Raw genomic sequence first — 11,650 nt, 5'->3', positions numbered from 1 at the left:
CCAGTGGCAGAAACTTCCAGAAACTTCAATTAAAGAATGAATGCAACTTACCAAAACAGTTTTGTCCATCCAGATCGGCTGCTGAACACATCGCCCTATTTGACATTCCCACAGGAAGAACCGTGCGCAGAGGGAAAATACTTTTCCTTTGACGTAAATCTAGAGAATCTAAGCAAACATGGGCGGAGTCATTTATTGGAATATCTGCTTTGTTCGATTCCAGTAAGCTGCATGTGGAATATGTTCACCTCAGTTCACACCCCCGCTCCCTCATGTTCTTTCATCACCAACTGAACCCCCGTCTGTTAAGAACATTTATCACCCGAAACTAGTAGTCTAGGCAAAGTCTGGTCTGAGGAAACAGCTGCGGTTTAATGACTAATGAAATAACTGCACAGTAGACCTGGATCTTCCAGGAGGTTCGGACGTCAGACAGATTCATCTGAAGTTCATTAATAAACCACAATCTCTTAAATAACACATTTTGTAGCAATGGTGTCTCGTCTGGTGGATGACTTGAGGCTTTACTTGAGAAAACTCCTCCATGAATTAGTTTCTTCCAACTAAGATGGTTTTAGTCAGATAAAACTCACACTTCTGTGGCTCCATGAATGAATGAATGACTGAAATGTCCTGAAATTATCCAGAGGGACCGTATGTGCAAATTATTATGTATATGAATACATGACTGTATTGTTTAATATAGGATGATAAGTATCAGAAGTTTGAAAAGATTGTGCAATTCTGTCTAATCTGAAGAAAGAACCCCACGGACTTGGAGGAAATTCTTTTGTGATGGTCTGTCAGGTTGTCATTGGCTTATCTGAATAATATAAGAAGTTTTATAGTTTCTCGAGAAGCATGATGATTAAGACTTTGGATCAAGAGGGAGGGAAACTCAGGCGAGCACTGACTCTCCACAAAAATGATCTTTTCTTTATTCTTAAAAAAATTACTTTCTTCTCATTAAATTTCTTCTCTATTCTTGTAAAATCACAACTTTATTCTTATAAGATTATGAATTTTTTTCCTTGTTAAATTACAATTTTATTCTTGTAAAATTGCGACTTTATTCTTGTTAATTACAACTTCATTCTTGTAAAATTATGACAGTATTTGCATAATATAATGACATTTAATTTTTCATTAAATCACAACTCTTTTCTTCTTTAATTTGCAACTTTATTCTTTTAGAACTATGACTTTTTTCTCATAAACCTAATATATGGAATGTTATGAAATTCTTCTGAATATGGCCCCAACAGTCTGTCGTACAGTATAAATGTTTCTACAGGTTTTTGTTTTCTTTTCACTGTTTACCTGACGTAATCAAAATCGTATAAAATGTCCTCATTTTTCATGTACAACAATACTCATGACTATACAACACTAACCATGCCTTTAATAGAAGCAGCTTGTCCATCTATTGAAAGTTACGACCAATCTTTCACAACTTCTCTATTGTTTCTTGTTTTTGTGTCATTGCCAGTGGCCAGAATGAAAACAGTAGCATTGTCAGTTCTACCATCAGCAGCGTGAATAACTGGAACAGGATTTTATCCCTGGTTGAGTCAGGTTTAGACGCAGGCTTGTGTCAATAAAGTTGAATCATGTAATCACTGTGAATGAAAGCAGCAATAACATCAAGGCACAGACAAGAGCTTTGGAAAAACCCGAAAGCCAAGAAAAGCAAACTTCTCCTCAGCCGCTGTTTTGTGTTAAACCAAATGAGACATTATGTCGTCCAAGTTTAACTCTTTTTACCGTAACTTTGGTGTAAACACGTCATAGGGAGGAGACTACCAGTATGAAACTGGTAATTTATGAAAATTAATCAGATAAAAAAAACATTCTGTCTCCAACTTGGATCTTTTATTTTGAACAGGCGTTGTGATGGAGCTGTAGTGAGTCCTAGGTTGCAGTTCTCAAAACATCCTCTGGAGGGCTACAGCCACCCAGAGATACAACAGAGCACCAGTTTGTCAGTTTGTGTTTGAATTCGTCTCATCAACGTTTGACAGTCTTCCCCTTTTTATTCATTTTCTCCGACTGGAAAACAAACCATATAGAATTTTATATGAAATGAATAATCTCGTAAAATATTAAAGGCTTTGATTTTATCATGTTGTTTACATCAGTGGTTTTTCCAGAATAGTTTTATTCCCTTTTACTGAACATTTCTTCTATTCTTTGAAACAATAGAAGAAATGTTCAATCATGTTGTGTTGTTTTACGTCTTCGTGGCAAATCTGGAATCCAATTATGTATCACATAAATTCTTTTAAAGAATAAAAAGTCCAATGTTCCAAGCAAAAATAAACATAAATTTACTTCTTCTGTCCAAACCTTTCATTTTGTACCAAATTACATGAAGCCACAGATATTCAAAATAGATATTTTACAGTGAAATAAAATATCCTTTCTGTGTCTCTTGCCTGTGGTCACCAATTTGATTCACTCCATAGTAAGTGGCAGAGGAGCAAAAGTGCATCCACCAACCCACGTCCGTATCTGATGACACGGATGAGGCGCTGGCCTATTTCCCAGGGCGATGTGCGACACAAATTTGTGGGCCACGGTCGTGATTTAGCCGAGAATCTCCAGCTCCGGAGCTGAAGGTCAGTCGGCGATTTGTTTGGTCAATTAGCGGATGCAGGGGGGGGGCTTGGTCTACTGGAAAACATGGAGCTCGTGTTGGTCTGTAGACGCTCACCAGGCAGGCAGAGGTGGCATTAGTTGGCACTGTTGTTTGTACTGTGTTAGTTTTATATACAGTATGTAAACAAGTAAATCTAAATAAATGGGTTATTTTATGATTAGCTGCTGTGGTCGCTGTGTTTATGGACTTTTACTTGAATTGTGAGACAATTAAAAAATTATCTGTGATAAATTATAATTGCAATGTCTGTATCAGTGTCATTTATGATTCAGTAACAGTAAATAATAACACACACTTAGTTGTGTAGATACACAAAGTGCCGGAACAATTGCAGCCGATCCCAGATGATGGTTGTAATGTTTTGGATGGACGACAAAACAGCTCGGTCTTAATTGAATTTAATCTTTATTCATCAACATTACAATAACAAACATGTAAGAGAGGAAAAACCAGACAGAACTGAACATGTGGAACTACGCAGCATGACATTACAACATCAGAGAAGAGGGCGGGACACGACACACGTGCTTAATCTTCCTCGCTGTGTTTACCCACTATATGTACAGTACGTACACACGCGCGTGCAAACAGTCACTGAGCGATTTTGGTCACGCGTTCCGTGTGAGTGACGCCTCGTCAGCGCACGGGAAGCAAAGCCTCAGGTCTTGATGCATAAAAGCCACATTGTGAAGGCTCTCGGGGTTTCGGATAAATAATCTGATTTATGTAACACAGAGAACGTCAAGGGCTCAAAGACGCACGTTTCCTGTCCCTCGGCTCATTTGGTCACTGTGTGTGCATCTTTTTGCCTGGTGATGAGATTCCATTGTTGAGACTGACACTCCTATAACATTACAAAACAGGAATTTCAATAAATATACCATCAATAAATATAATACTATATACAGGAGCATGTAATCTAAAATACTTTGAGTGTATAGATTGAAGCAACAACACACTTTATTTACTGTCTCATTAGGGATAATGTAAAATCACAGAAAATGTCCACACAAACACACAAATACAGCATATAAGTGGCTGATTTCATTAAAAAAATAACATGATACAAATCTATGTATTAATTATGAATGCAAAAGAGGGGTTTTAGCCAGAAATAGAAAGAAATACATGGTTTCCCCTGACGTGATGAAAGCAGGATTTGACATGTGCTGTAAATGTTCCACATTTAAGGAGGAGCTCACTGTCGTTTTGATTTAGTTTTTCCAGAATCTACTTCTGAACCGTCTCAAAGCTCCAGGAACTAATCTACATTTCTCTTTGCCTCCACCTCCTTATCACACTTTGACCATAAAGATCATGTATATTATTCTGCTCTTTAATGACACTCCCTGCCTATGTAGTGTTAAATTATACTGTATGAACAGTATGTGTTTTTATCCTATTTAAACCTATTTATAGCTTCTATTTCACCCTTCATCTTTTATTAAATAGTCTCAAATCAGGCATCGACAGGTTTGCTCCACACAATTGTACCTGTACAGTGACAATAAAGATCTCTTTGGCCACGCCTTGTACAATCTCACATCCTGTTAGATCTTAACGCACCTCAAAGTACGACTGTGAGGTTGGCCCTCACTCTGAAACTCCCCCAGAGGAGACGTACTCACTGCTGCATCAGGGAAGACAGAAGGAACGACATCTCGCCTCAGATGCCAGAATCCAGTGCAGATACTTTTTGGGGTAAGGGCTTCCTGGCTACTGCCTTAGGAACAGCAAGCCCAGACCGCAAAAAGACCCACAAAGGACAAAAGTGTTCATGGTCCCAACCGCGTGCTGACGTCCTCAGAACCTGCAGACAGAGAAAGAGACGTCAGTGCATCAGATCCATGGAAAGAGTTCATGAAACACGTTGTTTTCGTCGCAGTCGGGAAAAGTACAATTACTGCATTGGAACAACATTTTTTAGTTACACCTTTTATACCAATTTTTATTGATTTGTTCAAATGTCCAGAAAATGATCCACACCACCACACCGTCCACTCAACACGGGCAATATCAACATTGGAATAGACAAATCTTGTGTCCACCCCCTAATTCTACAGTAAAAGAACAATAATCTTCAAAAAAGAGTCAACACCTCAGTATAAACCCTGTTTTCTTGACTCATTTCACCCACTTGTCATCCTCTGAGTGCCCAACAGACCTCACTCACAACATTTATCTTTCTGTTTTCTTTACACCTGTTCCTGTGAAAACCCAAAGCAAGATTCATGAAGTATTGTTTTGCACATCTTCTAATCGAATATGGTAAATTTTGGCTGAATGGCAAAACATGTAGACGCCTTCAGTGCTGCTACATCAGAACAACACAACTGAAACACAACACGCTGATGTCGTGAAGATCTTCAATACAGAAGAAGTGCAGAGTCACTTGCACTATTACTTCAGCAGTTTGAGATTTAAAAGTCTATATATCGTCTGACGGGAAACTGAGACTTTAATGTTTGATTTGAAACCAGTGAAAACATTTATCAAGTTTTGCCCTAAAAATATAGGCATTGCCAAAATAACATGTTTTTCATCGCTGTGAAGCCACAGAGGACTTTAAGAATCACCACTCATGAAGAACACACACTTCCCACCTGAGGCATTTGCCCTTTTCCTCATGAAAGGGATGAAAACTGCAGTGAATTTGTCGACTTAAATGCAGCGTTCTGGTGAATCTTAGTACAGATGTTCAGCTGCGCTCCTCTGGCGTGAGATGGGTGTGGACACGAGTCAGAGTACATCTGTCGCTGCTCTGTACGAGAATGATGATTTCTGAGTATTCCAGTGATAGTGGCTCCATTAGCCTCAAACCAGTTTCCCAGTGGGAGCAAATAAAGCATCTAAAGTTAAGAATATTGATGTTACATATGCAGCCAGTCAAAACCATGTCAGGTTCTTACAGTAGAACAAGTTAAGGAGCTTGTTCTAGTCCATTTCATATTTTGAGAGAGTCCTCCGTAGTTTCCTCCTTCACTTCAAAACAGTCTGAGCAACATGGAGTCCCACTGCTGGCTGAAATATACAATGCCATTCTCACAGATGTCCCCACCGTCCTCAGGCCACCAGGACCCGACCCGGACAGCTTCCCCTCATCCCTTCACCTGACGAGACTTCGCTGTCTGCAGGAGACTGAGCTGCTGTGGTCCCGTCCTTTGAGAGTGGGAGCTGCTCTCTGTTCTTTGGGCAGTAAATCCCACAAGGCACGATTTACAGATTGTCCCTCGTCATCACCGTTTCCCGAGCTTCAACCTTTGCAGACGATTTCACTGCAGCACGAACTGTCTCATTTTTAAATACAAAATCCCAGTTTCCTCAAATTATCTATCTGTCGCGATGGTGTGTAAATGAATTCCTCTACTTGTCTGAAACGCTTTTTTCACCCACCTCTAGTTTAGAGAAGTTGTGATATCAATGGTCTTTACCTGTGTGATGTGCAATAAGAGGGTGGAAACTGTTTTTATTTCTAATTCCAGGATTCCTGGAAAAACAAGCTTTATATGTTTCCAAAACCACCACCACCACCATCAGCAGCAACAATACACCTCTGACATTCCAGTATAAGATCATTCAAACAGCTCAAAATCCATGGTAAAAGTATCAAAATAAAAGTCTCGGCCTACAACAAACACACCACATCCAATCAGTTTAGTTCAGAAACCAGGAAACACAAATCACTTCATCACGAAAGTCCCGAATCCACCAGTGTCCCATAGAGAACACAGAAGACACCAGATATAGTGAATCTCGTATAGCTGCTCTAAACGTCCCAGTGCCCCACCCTCATCATAATGAACCTATTGCCTGTAGAGCCGCCCCCTTCTGAAAGCCACAGGTAACGTGATGTAAACCTGTGTGATTCACATCTAACTATTGTGTTTGCTTTATTCTCTACACAAAACAATTAAATCCTCCTTCACAACGTTTTCTAACCGTATATGTTCACTTGTTCACGTTTAAGTATTTGAATTTTTTCACCATTACTGCTTTTATTGAGCTTTTCTAAAGGTTTGCGTCGCCAATATAACTGGAATTACAATTGACTTTCTTTTATTGTAAAGTATTTCGTTACGATAAATTCCAGCCGTTGTATCGAACAATACAAACAAATGAATCTGTGCTATTTTATTGTCATTTAATAAAACAGAAACTACATTTACGGGCGATTGATCTTCAGTTCACATCACGGACGAGGCATCACCATACGAATCAAATTTTCAGATTTCCGAAACGTAAATGTAGAATACACTCCGTTTTATTTATTCATTGACTCTAAACAGGCATGAGTTTGATCCCTAACGCCAACTGAGAGGATCACATTACACACGTAACCTTGACTTGGTGTTTTTCAGTCTTCTTACAACAACTACCAAAAAAAAAAAGAATTACATCTGTATTTCTGAGATCCAGCCGAGCTTTCTACTCAAATCTTGAAAAACCTGCATCATCGGATTGAGCGGCGGATAATCTGCGAGCGTACATCCACTCAATGTGCAGGCCTACATCAGGAGATTTCATGCTCCAGTAAAGAACAAGTTCATAAAAAGCCTTTTTTTTTAACAGGGGCTTTTGTGGCGTCTATTGAGGAGGCGTGCACATCACACGACCACATCTGGTGGACGGAGAGAGGGGGGGGTTATGCCTGTATATGGGTGTTACGTCAAGCCCAAGGCGGATAGGGACTCACAGACTGGACCATCTGCACACGTAGGCATCTGCCACAGTTACCTCACCACATGCGTCATATGTAAAGGGGGAAGTGTCCGATTCTCCACTGCTCTTCCTCTAAATGTGCTCTACATTGTCCCATATCCGTCTGACTTATTCATACACTGGTGGGAGATGGTGTTTTATTATTCATTTAACTGAAAGAATAACGTGGTGTGTCGAGAGAAAAAACAAAAACAAGCTCCAATGATCTAATTTTTTTTCCGCAAACGTCAGTTCCGAGTCAGGCGCCCGGACGCTTTAAGGTCTCGGGTCCTGAGAGACGTTCCTGAGGTGGGTTCACGCACGTTCACCGCAGAGAGGACGATCAGCACAGAGTCCAGAGACGCTTCTGTTGGACCTGATCATCTGAGACATGTCGGAAAGAAACGTCTCGCTCTCCTTGGTGCTGAAACACACCGTGAGCTAACTGGTCCTGAAACACACACACACACACACACACACTAAAAACTGTGTGTGATGCTGAAACACACACAGAGAGAGAGAGGCTGTCCATTGTCCTAAAACACACACACACACTGGAGTTGTACACACACACACACACACACACACACACACACACACACACACACACACACACACACACACACACACACACACACACACACACACACACACACACACAGAGGGAGCTGTCCGTGGTGCTGAATCCAGCTCATGGTGAACGCCCTGCACTGGAGCCCCGATGCTGGGAAAGGGGGATGAGTTGGTTGGTTGAAGGAGAGAAAACGATCCAGTGGACGTGAGCGTGACAAACAAATCTGAAAAGCCTGAGTACAAAGAATAAAAGAGCGCAAAGCCTCAGTTTCATGGCGCCACCGTCGCCGTGCAGGCTGCGGAGATGCCATTGATCGTGCATGAATTGGCACTTGTTGCCATAACGCATTGAGAGCCCGCCGCCGAGTGCATGCGCCCGTACACACATGTGTGGCTGCTGCGTCCGCGCGCGCACGTGCACGAGCTCGTGCACCAACCCGCCTGGAACGGTCTGATCTATATATTACACACTCAGAGAAGTAACGCTACTTCTTCTTCTTCTTCTTCAAGGTACCACGCGCACGACTGCCCCCCCAACACACACACACATTTGAAAAGTAGCCTCCTGGCAAATGATGAGCGGCTTCATTTATGTCTCGATGTGAATTATTGTTGCATCTTACATCCAGAATCCTGTCAGAGACACTGAGTGATAATTAGACGACACCGCTTCATCCTCTCATGTTGTTTCTCATACACGTCTGGTCGTCACATTCTAAAATGTATTTCCCCTCCGTGACACACACACACACACACACACACACACACACACACACACACACACACACACACTGTCAGCGCCAGTGAATATCGATGGATGCAGAATTTGTGTCTTGCATCGGGTGTAATAATAACAAAGCTGGAGACGGAGCACGTCCACCGCTGCGGTGCACGATGCGAGAGATGCAACACTTTGAATTTAGTAATGTTCGCCTATCTTTTTTGTGTTATTTCTCCGCTCACACCGACACGTCTCTCCGGAGACCAACACCGGCCATGCACTCACGCTGCACCGTCAAAAGTCGCGGACAGATTTCTCAATGGCAACACTGACTAAAAGCAGAAGAGCAGAAGAAAGGCAGCTTGTTGTTGTTGTTTTTAAACTCTCTCTCTCTCTCTCTCTCTCTCTCTCTCTCGCTATTAGAAAATAAAGGAAACAATAAAAAGAGAATGGGCTCACCCAGTCATCCCGGATCCGAGGAAGCGTGCATCTTTTCTTCCACCCCCACCCCCTTCATTTTTCCCTCCAATAATCCCTGGGAATTTGAACGGCGCCCATTGATATGCAGCAGTAGCCCCCCCCCTCCTCACCCCCCCACCTCCTCCACCCTCCATCCTCTCTCTTCCCAGACGTCAGTCGCATTGCCTCCCCTTCGTTTGCTCCCGTATTTATTTTATTTCTTCTTCTGCCTCTTTTTCCTTCTTCTTCCTCTTTAATCTTAATCCATTTCCCTCTGTCCTCCTCCTCTTCCTCCTCTTCCTCCCTCCTCCTCCTCCTCCTTCTCCTCCTCCTCTCCGGAAAATGCTGCAAAACCTCTAATGGAAGCCACTCAATTCCTCCAGTCTGCTTCTTGCTGGTGACCTGCATTGACGTCATTGCGTCATTAGGTTTCCCCTGGAAACACGAGAGGGCCAAAAATAGAAACACATTAATTCAAACCCCGGGCTGGGGGAGGGGAGGGAGGGGGGCTGGGGCAGGGGCAGTGGGGTAGTTGGGGTTTATTTAAATATATTTAAAATATATTTTATATATATGTTTTTTTAATCAATTCATAATGTTCTGCAATACTGCCCCCCCATCCCTCCCAAACACACACACACACACACACACACACACACACACACACACACACACACACACACACACACACACACACATATTAAAATATATTTCCATATAAACTCTTTGATAGGGCATTTATAATTGTATTTAATAATTTTTAACTTATATGTCTTTGTATCGTCTCTTGGATCTTTTGTCATGAAGATACTCTCACAGAAATACAGAAATGCATCTATCTCCAGCTGTAATTATATTTATATTTTATATCTTTATTTTTACAGACATATCTGAATGTATCTTTCTAGTGTAGATAGAAATATGAATTGTCTTGAAAGTCGACTATTAGACTTTTTATTTATTTTTTTGAATTGCATTTGATTGTTATATCGTCGTCATCGTGTCATTTCCACCTATTTGTGATCTTCAAATGACATTATTCAGTTTTCATGGAAGCATTTTACTATATTCACAAACATTTGCTAGTACATAGAGGCGTGTGTAGTAAATTTAAATATTGTTGTTTAAACTTGATCTCCAGGTGAAACCTTTTGGGTTTGTCCTGTCAGGATTAACCTGTGTAGGGGCTCCATGGTAAAAAGCTCTTTTTGGGGGGCCCTATTAAAGTCCCTTCCTCCCTCTGTGCAATGTTTTAACACTACAGCTCCATGTGACATAATAACAGTTGTGAAACTAGAATTTGACACATAGACCTGCTCCAGAGAAAGGTCTTCGGATTAGAAAACAAAGCAGAACCTGACTTGTGATAATAAAAAAACAATATTACGATAAAGTTAACACAAACCAACCGACATAAAATAAGGTTGGAGTCTCAGGTACTCGCCAACATTGCCCACGCTACTGTCAACAAGCTGCTGAAGAATCTATTGACAGAACTAAATCTATGGAACCCGGTTTACCTAGTTTTGAGTATGGCTGGTTCCCTTTATCGTGTATTACCCTTTTTTCTGGCAACTATAAAAAAATGGTACTGTGATAAAAAAGACGTTATGTGACCAATAAACAAGTTCAAATCTGTAAATTTCCCAGTAAAACATGCGTCATCGCACCCCTGTTACATAGTTTCTATAAGAACCAAGCAAAACACAAACTGTGTCTCTAATTTACCAGTTTGTCATTCCCCAAACTATAAAATATTGAAGTTCAAATTTTAAAGATTGGATTGTGAAAACTGTCCTACAAAGATAATGTAGTGTTCTTAATATTATGCTTTCATTTCTGTAATAGCACCAGAAGAGACTCAGAACGAGAGAGGGAGAGAGTGACGACTATGTCAGTTTACACTCTTAAGTTAATTTAGCAGGATGGGAGTGAGTTGGTAACCTCCCTCAACCCCTGATGGTTCTTATAGGATCCTAACTTGTCATGGGTGGATGGATGGAAATATAACCCAACACAAAGCAGCATCACACCGGTAGAAAAGCTTGTTTTTCTTCTTTCTTTGTGATCGTGTGATGCTATGATGGAAATGTTTGTCCCTTTGGCAATTTGGTTAAACTGTGACCTTTGCCCTCAGGGTGATGGTCACAATAAAACAATCAAACTCAGACAAAAGCAGAATGTAGCTAAGAAAATCAATAATTATATAACTTCCTCCACATGCAGATTTGGACGGGACCTTAAGAGGGATACGCCAATTCAACAACATCTTCTGTAGCATTCATTCATTGTTCTTTGATTCATGTACTTCTCCTCTTAATCCCTCCACATATCCAGGGCAGCCACCTTCTCCCGTGACGCAGAGTCCTCCTCCCGCTTAATCACTTTAGCTTCATCTCTGATGCTCTGATGCTCTGATGCTCGAGATCCAGTGACATGCGCCTCCGCCACCGTGCACCTCCACTCACACACAGGGGCTTGCGCTTCACGTGCACGCTGGAGGCGCGCGCACTGGCACACGAGCGGTGATACTGCTGCAC

The 11,650-nt window shown here is 41.4% G+C and overlaps 1 long non-coding RNA gene across 1 annotated transcript; it reads right to left on the bottom strand.

Moving 5' to 3' along the window:
* Positions 1-3,045: 3,045 nt before the first annotated feature.
* On the bottom strand, positions 3,046-4,448 carry LOC118101700. The gene is made up of 2 exons (XR_004694576.2): positions 4,226-4,448; positions 3,046-3,503 (listed from the first exon to the last, which is right to left on the bottom strand). It is a non-coding gene; the product is annotated as an uncharacterized LOC118101700 (long non-coding RNA).
* Between the last annotated feature and the right edge of the window lie 7,202 nt (positions 4,449-11,650).

This window comes from Hippoglossus stenolepis, chromosome 22 (genome assembly GCF_022539355.2).
Source record: "Hippoglossus stenolepis isolate QCI-W04-F060 chromosome 22, HSTE1.2, whole genome shotgun sequence".
In the NCBI taxonomy this organism is placed as follows: domain Eukaryota; kingdom Metazoa; phylum Chordata; class Actinopteri; order Pleuronectiformes; family Pleuronectidae; genus Hippoglossus; species Hippoglossus stenolepis.
Note: the sequence above shows the minus strand (reverse complement) of the source record. Positions and strands in the feature narration are given on the sequence as shown.